This window comes from Bidens hawaiensis, unplaced genomic scaffold (genome assembly GCF_021521415.1).
Source record: "Bidens hawaiensis isolate Kalapana, Puna unplaced genomic scaffold, B.hawaiensis_p1.1 tig00023990_1, whole genome shotgun sequence".
Lineage (NCBI taxonomy): Eukaryota > Viridiplantae > Streptophyta > Magnoliopsida > Asterales > Asteraceae > Bidens > Bidens hawaiensis.
Genome location: NW_027493771.1, coordinates 213,077 through 227,051, shown reverse-complemented (window position 1 = coordinate 227,051; position 13,975 = coordinate 213,077). Strand labels below are relative to the sequence as shown.

Genomic DNA, 13,975 nt, shown 5'->3' with positions numbered 1-13,975 from the left:
CTGTTGAGTGCTTTCAAATTCGTCAGCCTGTTGGACGGAACGCAAGCGTTCGTCCAACTCAGCTTGGAATTCCTTTTGACGTGCTTCCGCCCACGCTTTAATTTCATCGAGTGTTTGGCGGGGGAGCCTCGTTCGTTCTCTCTCTAACCGGGTATCGGTGAATCCCAGTGAGCGATTATTTACTGCACTTGCCCCCGCTTGGGTAACTGGGGTAGTGTTTGTAAAATTTACTGCACTTGCCCCGGCTTGGGTAACCGGGGTAGTGTTCGTAAAAACTGTGTAGTCGCCGGTATTCCCCCCAGTAGCTGGGGTTGTGGTTACCGGAGTTTCTTTAACCATCTTTCCAGAAGTTTGAAAAAACTGAAGAAATGTTCTAGCTTTTATGCACGGATGGCGCCAATGAAGAAACACTAATCGGACCCCGGGCAGATTACGGATAACCTGGGGGTTAGATAGATATTTCCCACGAGGGGTTGGACCCGGCAAAGATGGTTCTTCTGATAACCTGCAAAACAGACACCGTGAGTTCGTCACTGAGAAGGGGGGGGGGTTCCTCCTTGTGACCACCCTCCGGCGTGAGAATCAGACTAGATTGCTCTTGAATATAAATGTATATTAAGAGATTGCTAGAGCAGATATCAGGTATAATATGTAATACGAGATAGTATATGATGATAAGATGATAAGATCATACCATTTGGGGTATTTATAGCCGAAGGTAGGTTTCCAAGAAGGTGTAGCCGGCTGAATAGTATTCCTGTTCTACCAACTGTGGCCTACGCACGTGCCATGCTGGTAGTTGGTGGGTAGGCAGCGGCTGACAGTGACCAGGCCTGCTGTGTACTATTCCTTTTCCACCAACTGCCGGCTATGCACGTGGTATGACAGGAGTTGGTGAGTAGGCAGCGGCTAATATTGACATACAGTACAAGAGCATGCTGCTCGCCATACTGTTGTCAATAAGCTGTCGTATCTTTGGTCAGATCTTTTGCCCATACCTCGTCAGATACAGTACAGAAGATCTTCCCGTATCGTACGGACTGGCTTATTTGGGCGGGAGTATTCCCCCTCCCGCCTTTGTGTGGGATTGTTCCCGGCTTTGCTCATTCCTTCAGGTGACAACTGAATTATTGAGAGCTAAGTGCCTTGTGCGTGTAGCCTTGTTGCGCGGGTGGCCTTCCCTGATGGCTTGTATCCGCAGCTGCGGGAACAGGCAGAGTACTTCACCATTGGGAGGCATTTCCTGCGGGAACAGCTTGCGTACTGCGCGTAAGGACGTCACGTCTCTGAGCATGGTGGGTCCTGCGGATCCAGGTTGTTTCTGCGCAGACGTCTCTCTTCAAGGTGAGTCTTGCGGGTCCAACTGGGTTCAAGAATAACCCAAATTACAAACAAACAAGCAAAACACAGAAAAACACAGCTTATTTGCTAATTACATTACACCTCCTATGATTCCATTGAGAATATTATGACCACCTAGAATAACCCTTCCATTTAACATTTCATGTATCACATTTCCAAATATTCCAATGCAGCAAGAGATAGGGACCAGTCACCAGTGATCAAATATTCACCAATTTTAGTTCCTTCATAACACCTAAACCAATTTACCTTGTAATATACACAAGCACGATCTGGTTCAAAGGGCTCGAGGGTTACTTGCTCCATTGGTTTAAACTTCTTTGCCTAAAACTTCTAAACTTCCATAGGCAAACACATCCGATCTATGCAATTTTCCTATTGACATAAATGCTTGTACTTATAATTTAAGTAAACTTTAAAAACAAATACCCAAAATAATATGAAAATGAGAAAAAATAAAAGCAATTCCTAATCGATATTACAAAATAGCCTCCAGTTTTCAAGCATAAGATGCATTAAGAGCTAAAATCCTAACCCGCATACATGAGAAACAACAAAATCCGTTATATTCACAAAGGCTAATGAGTCTTGTCTAACAGGATCATTCATTTAAGAGGCTACAAATGCATGCCATCGAAAAACAACTAAAAATGTGCGTACCTTTGGTGTGCAAATTAAAACACAAATAAAAACAAACAAATTGATGAAAAAGAAAAGCAATCGGAAACTCGGTTTTTTCATAACCCAGGATGTCCTGAAGGGGAATCCGAGTAGCTCTTCATATGAGACATTGCAAATAACCAAAGAAAAATATTATTAAAACTATGAAAACAAATACAATTAACCAGCTCAGATTTAATAATAGAAAGATGGTCACCCTTCTAAGTGAACAGCTAAAAAGAAAGAAAAACTTGCTTACAAAGAGAGTCAAACTCAAGTTACCATTATAAGAACGAGTGTGTTTACCACTAGACCATGCTTTCATTTTGTATACCTATTCATTTATAATTTACTTGTGGGTTCACTCTCATATTTTATATAGGTTTTCTATATAAAATTTGAAACTGTGTGGGTTTCCGTGAACCCGTAGTTGGGTACGTAGATCCGCCCCTGCACGTAACCAAGTCAAACAAAAGCTCAAACGAGCTCGACCTTGATTGGACTCGAATGTTTGCATATGTATATATTTATATATAATCATAGTTTGCACATATAACCAGATATGTATTTTACACCTTTGCTGGGAACTTAACCAATGATATATATACTTTGAAATATATATAATATATAGTTTCCTATTTGTCTTTAAAATCAATATTAACAGACCATAGTTTTGAAAACAATTATTTAAGTGCAAATACAGTTTAATAGCTGACATAACCGACTTTTTTTTTTAAAACTTCTGTTTTAAAAAATGTTTACATATCTATTAAAATATTGATTTTTTCTAAATATTATCAAGAACTGACCATGAGCTAGCTTTGAATGTATGTCATTCAAACTTATTCTTTTCAAAAATTTTCATTAATATAAAATATAACCTGTTTTTGTATCATTGTATGTAAGAAGCGTGGATCGACTCACTGGTAGACGATCTACTTTCCTCGGGTGTGATTATGCTATTTCACCGATGGTTTCTCTTGGATCTGGGTTCTTCCACCTACAAAATGAACAGCACCGTCAACTTACCCCTCAGAAAGGGATAGAGGGGTCCTCTTTGGGGTAACCCTCCGGTGTGAGAATAAGTATTTGTGGGAGAAGATAATAATATGTGAGAGTAAGGAATTTAGAGTGTATTGCTTAATAGCTGAATACTCTGTGATTGTATGTTGTCAGGTGATATTCGATGATGTTTCCTTGTGGAGTTGATGCTGTATTTATAGTGCTAGGGTTTCCACTGATTGGGCTCAGACCCAATTAGGGTTTTGTTGGCCTCCTCCAATTGCTTGGCGCCACGTGTCCTTGGGGACACCTGGTGCTTTTTCATTGGTTGTAATCACGTGGTAGCACATGGTTTATGCTGAGTTGTCCACCCTTCATTTGGCAGCTGTCAACATCAGCATATTCTTATTCCTTAAAAATATACCTTCTGGAAGGTTGTCTGACGTGCACAATCAAGGTTGCCCTAATCCTGATTTGGATAAGGACGAGGTTGATTATGTGCATGTGTGATATGCGCCAATCCTGAGGATGCGCGAGGTCTTCTCTTTATTCTCACACGCAGATGTTTCATGCGCAGATGTGATATGCGCCGCGCGCTGATGCGCCACGCGCATATGTGATATGCGTGAGCATATGTGATGCGCGAGCATATGTGTGCCTGGGCATATGATGCCTGAGCATGTGTGGTGCCTGGGCATATGATGCATGAACATATGTGATATGCGTGAGCATATGTGATATGCGCCATGCGCGTAGGTTTTGGCTTTGTGCCTTCATAATGTCTTGATTTCAAGCTTCTTGTTTATATCTTGTGGGTTGACCCGCCTTGCTCGGTGTTGAGGCGGGTACATACCTCTTCAAGCCCCCCCAGTCTAATGTGTGTCTTGTCTCGCGCGAGCGAGGCAAGATAGATATTAGACTTAACAGTTTGGTCTTTTAGTAGGGGTTTGTCTTTTTCTTCTTATTATTCATCGTTGCGCGAAATTCTATCCTTTTGGTTGCAAGCGAATCGTCCCTGTACTTAGTTGGTTGTTGCTGACGTGGGCCAGTGATGGAGACGTGTCAGACCTTTCGTGTGCTCGAGGTGCTACAGTTGCCTTTCGTGTCCCCTCACATGCTGTCAGGGACACGTGTCGCGCTCGCGTTGGTCCGTTCCTGCGAGTGGTGGCGCGTGAATTCTGGCAACAGCTGTAGAGTTCCTTTTCGTGTCCCCTCACACAGTATCAGGGACACGTGTCGCGCTCGCGTTGGCTTACACCTGCGAGTGGGGACGCGTGAATTTCGATCAGCACCGATATTTCTCTCTCCTGGGCCTATAAAAGCCAGCCCTTAGAGTTTTTTATCCTTCATCTTATTGTTTATTATTCAGAGCTCTTTTCTTTCTTTCCTTGTATTCCGATTATCTTTGTTCTGCTTCCAGCTATCTGTTCTTCAGAAGTTTCCCCTGTTCGATTTTACAATTGTATGTCTGATAGTTCAGACAACACAATCTCCCCCATCCATTGCCGTAGAAAATCGTTAGTAATGTCTACATTGAAGAAGACCGGCAAGGGGAAGAAGGCTGCTGAGGTCTCATCGGAGGAGGTAGGGAGGACCAAGGCTGTGAAGAGGTGGAATGAAATCCCCTGCAAATTGAGGCAGGCTGATCTTGACAGCCTTATCGCCTCTCAGGGGTTTCTCCCTGTGTTTGGCTGCATGTTGCCTGGGGCCGGGCAAACGGCGGCGGACCCGCCCACCGGCTATATATCCCTTTATAGCCATTTTTTCATCCATTGCAACCTTCGTCTCCCGATGACAAGGTTTGTGGGTGCACTGCTTAAATTTTATGGGATTCATATATCCCAAGTCCATCCGTTTGGACTTGTGCGCATGACTCACTTTGAGTTCATGTGCAAATCCCAGCGCGAGGAGCCCACCCCTCGGCGCTTTCAATTTTTTTATAAGCCCAAGATCCAAGATTCTTGGTTCTCCTTCATTCCTCGCAGTCAGAAGGTGAAGTGCTCTACTGTTTCATTCAAGAGCCTTCATGACTGGTCTGAGAGGTTTTTTTATATCAGGGCTGGCGTGATCCCCATCCGTATGACCATGCGCGCGATCACTTCTGCGCCTGCGGATGTGGGTGTCCTCAAGAACCCAACTGGCGCCTGGGTTAATAAGTTGACCGCTGAACCATCCCCCGCCAAGAACATTTGTGAGGAGGCGCTGGTGGGGGTTGGTATGAGCAAGAGGTGGGCGGACAGCGCGCGCTTGAGCCCGTTATCCAAGTCGACGGCTTGTGTCAGTTTATGTCATTGCTTTTTTTCTGCGCGAATATAATTCTTTTTGCTGATATCATTTGACTTGTTTTGTGAAGTCACCAAGGAGTATATCCACGCCGCATATGATGAGCATATGGAGGGTGGCTCCGTCGCGCTCGGCGCTGGGGAGGTTGGTTTCCCTGATCGCTTTGATGACATGTTCATCCCTGTTGATCTGGGATTTGTCTTCGACAGCGATGCGCCTGGTAAGCCTTTGTAGTTATGCATTTTCCCTTATAATACCAAATTTTGCTAACACTTCTGTTGCGTGTACTGTAGATGCGCTCGAAAACTACGAGCTGGAGCTCGCGGAAGAGGAGGAGGAGGAGGCGCCCCAACTAAAGCGTAAAGCTAAGGGGAAAACTGGCGCAGGGGCCAGTAAGAAACAGAAAAAAGATGTTGCCCCTGTTGTTCAGGATCCTCCTACTCAGGCGGGGGGATTTGGGAAAACCCAGGAGTTTACCACCAGGGTTTCCTTGGCTTCCCTGCCTCAAAAAGTGGGCAGACCTCCTGTCCACTTGAGGTATGGTGGCGCTACCTCCTCCCTTCGCGGGGCGGAAAAGGGAAGCGGTGTTGCGCCTTCGACAGGTATACTTTGCTTATCCTTTGCTTATCTTTTATGGTTCTATGAGCGCGATTCTGATAGAATTACTAATGAATCTTTGCTCACTCAAATGTTTGTAGAGCCGGCGACAGCGCAACAAGATGCCGAGGCTGCGCCGGAGGTCGCTTCGAAGTCCCCTGTTTTACCCTCAAAGAAGGGTAGAATGGACTTCATGGCGATGTTTGCTTCGCGAACGGAGTTGCGCCAAGGTACGTATTGCGCTCTTATTTTCTGACTTTCTTTTAGATCAAGTCATGAACCATTTCTTTTTTGTTGATTTTTTCACAGAAGCCGTAGCTGGCGCACAAGCTTCTGGCGGCACTCCTGGCGCCGGTGCCAGCGCCGTTGGCTCTGCTCCTGCTTCTGCAAGCGATGAATCTCCCCTCATCGGGATTACTAAGGAGCAGGAGGCCGTTTTGCGCGCCGACCTGGCGGCGTCGAGACCTCCCTCACCTCCTCCTGCGCACAGCCCTCCTCGCGAGACCGATTTTGATTCTAGGTCGCAGGAGAAGAGGCCTATTTCAGAGGAGGATGAGGAGTTTGAAGTTGAAGACTCCGATGGCGCCCGCGCCAGCCCTGCAGCGCCACGAGGTTTCGCGGCGGAGCCTTCTCGTGGGGCTGGCGCTGACTTTTCTGCTTCATCCCCGCAGGTATAAGTTATTTTTTGTTCCGCTACGCGGACTTCCATCTTAGTGTTTTGATAACTTAGATAATTACTTTGATTTTGCAGGAAGCCGATCACATTTACCGCCCGAGATGGAATATAACTGAAGACAGCACCTTTCAGTCCATGGGTGTGTGTGCGGATTTCTGGGCTCATGCTGTGCCTCCATCTGAAAGGAGGTTCCAGGAGGACCGCGCTCGCGACGACCTGCTCAACGATCATATGTTTGCTGGGTCGGCCTTCTTTGCTGCCTCCCAAGAGCTTCGCACTGATTACGTAAAAGTACGTGATGCTCTTGCGGAAGCCAAGCAAGAAGCTAAGGTGTCTGCTTGGCATCTTTCTGATGCTCGCGAGAGAGCTGAGAAGCTCCAAGCAGAGCTCAGTGAGAACAGAGCCAGTGCCAACAGCGCCTTCGTGAAGCGCGGTCATGAGCTTCAGGTTGCGCGGGAGAAGCTGCAGGCGGCGGAGGCTGATGCTGCCAAGTACGCGCGCAGAGCGCGCGACTTGGAGCTCGAGGCGGAGGCGCGTGACCAGGCTCTTGTCCAGTCTGTCACTGAAAAATCATCACTGGAGAGTGAGGTCGCGCGCCTGAAGAAGGAACTGGCGTCCGCGCAGGCCGAGAAGGATGAAGCCTTGGCGATGGCAGCGTCTAGCCAGGAAGCACTTGATTCTGCGCGGTCTGAAAAGGAAGAAGCTTTGGCGGCAGCAGCGTCCGACAAAGAGGAGCTAAAAAAGACTAAGGAAACTGTTGAGTTATTAAACTCTCAGGTTCCTGCCCTCGAGACGTCTGTTGCTGGCCTCGCGCAGGATCGCCAATGGCTGATCTCACAGGGCATGACTCGTTGCGCTTACGCGATGAAATACTCAGACGAGTTTCAGGCCCTGGTGATGGATTGCAACGCTGCCGCGCGCTTGGTGGGCCGAGCTGAAGGGTTCACGGATGGTTATGAATATGGCATGTTGAAGAAGAACCCACCCGAGTACCCTTATCAGAGCGACGTTGCCTGCGCGGACATGGCCGCGATGGGGGAGAAGTATATGAATACTCCCATTCCCATCCTTGCGCAGGTATTTTATCCTTAATGAGATTACCTTGACTTATTTTCCAAAACTTTTGTACTCATATTTTTCCATATGATTTGCAGATATCCGCGCTTGCTGACCAGCCCGATCTCGCCGCGCTAAAGAAATTACTTGACGAGTGCGAAGGGGCTGGCGGCGGCGATGATGGCGCGGGGAATGCTGGCGTTGCTAGCGGCTCTGGCGTGGCCAAAGGATCCGCTCCTGACACTGTTGTGCCAGAAGACTCCATTCAAGATGAACAACTTGACTATGGTCAGTTTGGAGATGATGAGGAGCAGGCTGCGCCAGATGCTGAGGGCGATGATGAGGATGATGAAGAGCCTGATGTCAACGTGGAGACTTGAGAAGCCCTTCATGTTTTTTATTTTTATTTGTAGTTTGTATCTCATCTTGTAAACTTGTAAATTTCAATGCTTTGGAATGAAATTTTGTTTTTTCCTTTTTCGCATCTTGCGCATTCCCCATTCATCTCTTTATATTGAATGTTTGCTTGTTGAATATAAGATATGCTTGCACGTTGGAATAAGAACAAGGTTGTAAGGAATTTATTATACTTAACCCTTGTCATATTGTAAGTGATTTTGCCATATCTTGATTATGTTGACACGTGTCTTGGCGCTTTCTTTATTCCTCTTTTGCGCGACGTTATCGCGCGTTTATGGAATTATGAGTTTTTTAGCTTTTACGTGTCAATGTGTTACTCAGATATCCATTACAATTTTATGCGCGACCTCGACCTGAGACCTTAACAACTATGTTTTGGCATTTGCTTTGCCTTAGTTGTGTTTAGGTATTTTATGGTCAAGCTGCGCAGCATGCAGGATGGATGTTGTGAGTTATTTGAGCTAAGGCTCACATTATTGGGCTAAGGCCCTGAGCTAAGGCTCATAATTTTGGGCTAAGGCCCTGACGTTTTAGAGTTAAGACTATTTAACGCGTTTGCGCATGTATGTTTTACTTCGTTTTATTTTGTTTTGATGTCAATATAATGTTGTCATATTGCTCAAAATTAATAAAGGGAAGTGTGAAACATGTATGCAAAAGGTAATAGAATTGGGCTAAGGCCCTGACGCTTTAGAGTTAAGACTCCTTTACGCGTTTGAGCTTGAAGCTCGCGCATGTATGTTTTACTTCGTTTTTATTTCGTTTTGATGTCAATACAATGTTGTCATATTGCTCAAAACTAATAAAGGGAAGTGTGAAACATGTATGCAAAAGGTAATAGAATCCACATTAAGAGAAGATAGCGCGTATCATTATTCATAATGGCTTAAAAAGCCTTGATTACAAACTTGACATCTTTACATGAAACATTTTCTAAGCTGTGCCGCATTCCATGCGCGCGGGATCCTCTTTCCATTCAAATCTTTTAAGGTGTATGCGCCTTTTCCCAATTCTTCCAAGACTTGATATGGTCCCTCCCAATTGGGGGACATTTTTCCCGGGGGTATCGCGCGGCTAGCTTCATTGTTTCGAAGGACAAAATCATTTTTCTTAAAGTGGCATTCTTTCACGCGCTGGTTGTAATATTTTTCCAGTTTTTTCTTGTATTTGGCTTCACTGATGATAGCCGCCTCTCTGCGCCCTTCAAGTAAGTTGAGATCCAACCTTCTTTCGCGCTCGTTATCAATCTTGTTCATCATGAGCACTCTATGGGATGGGCATCCAATTTCTGCTGGAATCATTGCCTCCGTTCCATAGGTTAGGCTGAACGGGGATTCTCCATTGCTAGTTTTGCTTAATGTCCTGTGTGCCCACAGGACATTAGGTAACTCTTCAACCCAAGAATGGGATTCTCCCTCCAACCTTTTCTTCAGCCCATTTAACAAGCTTTGATTCGCGCGCTCCACTTGGCCATTCCCCTGAGGGTGATATACCGAAGTGAAGATTTGGTTGATACGCAATTCCTTGAGCCAGCTGGATATCTTCTTGTCAGTGAATTGCTTGCCATTATCGCTCACAATTTCCATGGGCAAGCCAAAACGGCATATGATGTGGCTCCAGATAAACTGCTTCATCGCTTCGGCTGTGATTTTTGCTAGTGGCTTGGCTTCGACCCATTTTGTAAAATAGTCTACTGCCACTACCAAAAATTTTACTCGCCCAGGCGCTTGCGGTAGGGGACCCACAATATCAATTGCCCATTTGTGGAAAGGCCATGCGGAGGTCACCGGAATCAAGTTGTTCTTTGGCCGCATGGTGTTTGGCGCATAGCTCTGACATGCTTTGCATTTTTGGATCTCTTTTAGAGCGTCCAAGTACATGCCAGGCCAATAGTAACATGCGCTCATTGCCTTGGCAACCACCATGCGCGGGCCAGCATGTATTCCACAGATTCCTTCATGTATCTCTCTGATCACATAGCTTGCTTCCTCAGCATCTAGGCATTCCATGAGCGGCCCAAGATAAGAGCGTCGATATAATGTACCATCAAGCAGTTCATAGTTCTGCGCCTTGTGTCTTATCTTCCTCGCTTGCGCGCGATCATCTGGTACCTTTCCCTCCTTCAAGAATTCCATTATTGGAGTTATCCATGATGAAGGGGTTGTATGAGTTACCAGGACAGACTTCGCTACTACCGACGGGTTGCTCATTACTTCTACCCTGACATCTTTGCCAAAGTGATCAAAACTGGTTGATGCCATCTTACTCAGCGCGTCTGCAGATTTGTTTTCACTGCGCGGAATATGAATGATTCTGAAGCAGTCAAATTGCTCGATGTGCTTTTTCGCCTGCTCTAGATATAGAGGCATGGTGTTCTCCTTGGCATCATAAAGGCCATTGACATGTGCTGCTACCAAGTATGAATCAACTTTGGCCTCTAGCTTTTTAACTCCGAATTTTTGCGCGATGCGCAGGCCAGCCAGCAGGGCTTCATACTCAGCCTCATTGTTGGTGCTTTTGAAGTCCAACCTGATGGCGTAAGTATATTCATGATTCTCTGGATCCACCAGTTTTAGGCCTGCGCCGGACCCTTCGTTGTTTGAAGCTCCGTCAGTGAACAATCTCCACACATTTTCTTCGTCATTGGCTCGCGGAGGATCTACCTCGCGCTGAGCCTCTTCAATTTTTCCTTCGGGGACCTCGGCAATGAAATCAGCCAAGACTTGTCCCTTTATTGCTGGACAGGGCTTATAGGCGATCGTGTGCTCGCCTAACTCCAGCGCCCACTTTGTCAGCCTTCCTGAGAGCGCGGGGCGCCGCAAAAGTTGCTGGATGTTGTAACCAGTCAGAACTTCAATGGGATGACCATTGAAATATCTATGAAGCTTGCGCGACGCGTGTGTTAGTGATAAAACTAACTTTTCCATGATGGAGTAGCGCGTCTCAGGATCTGTCAGCACCCGACTCACATAGTATATTGGCGTTTGGATTCCCTTTCGATCCACCAATAATACTGCGCCGATGGCGCGCTCTCCTGCTGATAGGTATAATGTCAAAGTTTCACCAGGAAGTGGAGCTGTGAGCGCGGGCAGATTTATCAAACATTCTTTTATCTCCCTGAAAGCTTGCTCGGCCTCAGGAGTCCATTTGAATTGGCTTTTCTTTAAGCAATTCCTCAATGTGTTGACAAATGGGGTAGATTTGCTTGCATGGTTCGCTAGGAACCTGTTGATTGAAACCAATCTACCATTCAGCTTCTGGACTTCTTTCATGGTGGATGGCGAGGGCATGTCAAGGATGGCCTCCACCTTCTCAGGGTTCACCTTGAAACCATCCTTGGTGACCATTACACCTAGAAATTTTCCCTATAGTACGCCGAAGGTGCATTTGCTCGGATTGAGCTTCATGTTAACTTCCTTTAGGCGCCCAAGGGTTTCTTCGATGTCTTTGAGCATTTGCTTTTCCTCCTTGCTCTTAATCACCAAATCATCCACATAGACTTCTAGGTTTCTTCCGATTTGCTCGCTAAAAACGGCATCCATAAGTCTTTGGTAGGTGGCGCCCGCATTCTTCAAACCAAAGGGCATTTTTGTGTAGCAAAAAACACCCTTGTCGGTTCTAAATGCGGTCTTGTCCTCATCTTTTGGTGCCATTTGAATCTGGTGATAGCCTTTGTAGGCATCCAGGAAACATTTTAGTTTGAATGGCGCCACGGAGTCCACCTTTGCATCGATGTTTGGGAGGGGGTAACAATCTTTTGGGCATGCTTTGTTGAGGTCCTTGAAGTCAATGCACATCCTCCACGACCCGTTACTTTTCTTTACCATCACAGGATTGGCTACCCACGTCTGGTATCGTATCGGGCGGATGATGTTTGCGCGCTGTAAATCCTCAACCTGCTCATTCATGGCCCTCGCTTTCTCATCCCCCATGACTCTCTTCTTTTGAGCAATTGGCTCTACAGACTTGAAGGTGTTGAGAGAATGCTGCGCCAGGTCTCGCGGAACCCCAGTCATATCAGAGTGTTGCCACGCGAAGACCGACATATATGCTGTGAGCAACCTTTTCATTATCAACCTCGTGTCGTCTGATATCGTAGCGCCAATTGTGATCTTCTGCTCCGGGAATTTTGGGTTGAGAATCCATTCCTCTGGCGCGTTGTCTGCCATTGGAAGTTTCATTCTCCCCTCCCGCGGAGTACTTGTCACTGCGCACAAATGATCTCTGTATACAAAAGTTACACCTGTTGGTGTTGGGAACCCCAACGCGCCGTGCGCTGGCGACGGTATGGCGTTGAATTGGGCAATCGTTCCCTTACCCAAGATCATATTGTGGCAAGAGGTGGTGGGCAAGACCAAGAAGTTGACAACTTCGGCTCTCTTGTGTTTCTCATCCCCCATAGTTAGCTCAAATTGTATTTGACCTAGGGGATGAATGATTTCATTTGAAACACCAGAGATTGGTGCATTCACAATTTCAAGCCTTGCTTGGTCTGCCAGATCCAGTTTTCTGAAACATTGCTCATACATGATGTCCGATTCGCTGCCAGTGTCCACCAGGACTTTTGACACTTCGTAATGAGCAATGTGTGTAGTGATGACCAGAGGACTGCTAATTGAAGGGCCTCCCCTGATTCTTGGGAAGATTACTTGTTGCTCGCGCCAATCTCCTTGTATTTGCGCGCTTCTTTTTCTTGATGTTTGCCCTTGCCTTCCTCCCTCGGCTACACAGATTCTTTTGTACTTTTTGCTGGCAGAGGCTCCTTCTGGTTGTTCATTTTCTGGTCTTGAGCTTTTTACCAGGTGAGCCAGCTTGCCTGATTTCACGTCCTTTTCAATTGCATCCTTCAAGTGGTGGCATGCATCAGTGTTGTGCCCTGTGGACTTGTGAAATTCACAGTACTTGCCACTGTCTGATGGTCCCTTGTAGTGTAATGGCTTGGGGCTTTTGAATTGGACATTCTCAGTGCTTAACACCTGTGAAGGCGTTTTAGTGAGGGGAGTCCATATTCTTGGCAGAGGTCTGCTAGGATCTCTGTCGCCCTCCCTCTTGTCACCCTCCCCGCGATTACGAACATCTTTTTGGGGCTGGGGTGATCTTGGTTGCGCCTGCTTTTCTGTGGAAGAAAAACTGGTTGATTGCAACCTGGACCATACAGAGTTCTGTTTGCCCCTCTTTTCTTTGCTGCGCGGTGACTCAGCTTGATGCGCTCTTTCTCTTGCCCTATCTTGGGCAATTTGTTTTTCATTCCTCGCGAAAACTCGCGATGCTTCCATTAACTTGGCCCACGTGGTGGGCATGCCATCTCTACTTACGAGTGCTCGGCGGAGTTGATCACTGCGCGCGCCTTGTATAAAGGCCACGCGCAGGAGTTGCTCAGTTATACCTCCGATTGCCAGAGACTCCTGATTGAAACGAGTGATGTAGTCTTCAATCGTTTCATCATTCCTGCGCACGCAGTGCATGATGTCATCAGGGTCGCGCGTGTGTCTGCGCTGTTGTACGAAGTGAGCTTGGAATTTTTCCAATAGTTCCTCGAACCCATCGATTTGCCCAGTAGGCAAGCTTTCAAACCAGACACGCACCGCGCCCGTTAGGCAGCGAGCAAACATGTGACACCATGTTGGCATCGTCCAGCTCTCTAGGTTTCTCGTGTTGTAAAAACCTTGCAAGAAATCGTCTGGATCTGTTGTGCCGTCATATTTACCCAAACCACTTGGCATCTTGGTTTTGTGCTGGATGGGAGCCTTCGCGATGCGCTCAGTGAACTTTGAATGTTTCACTAAGATGGCTGGTCTATACGGTGTGGTTACGTCCACTTGCCCTCTAACTGGTGGGCTGTACGGCATGTGCAGATCCAGATCGGCTCTGGCTCCAGGCGCCATGTTCACAGGCGCGCGGAGCTGTGAGCCTCCTGCA

At 46.6% G+C, this 13,975-nt stretch overlaps 1 non-coding gene across 1 annotated transcript; it reads right to left on the bottom strand.

Moving 5' to 3' along the window:
* Positions 1 to 2,078: 2,078 nt before the first annotated feature.
* LOC143568438 (small nucleolar RNA snoR60) lies at positions 2,079 to 2,150 on the bottom strand. The gene has a single exon (XR_013141577.1). It is a non-coding gene; the product is annotated as a small nucleolar RNA snoR60 (small nucleolar RNA).
* Positions 2,151 to 13,975: the final 11,825 nt, after the last annotated feature.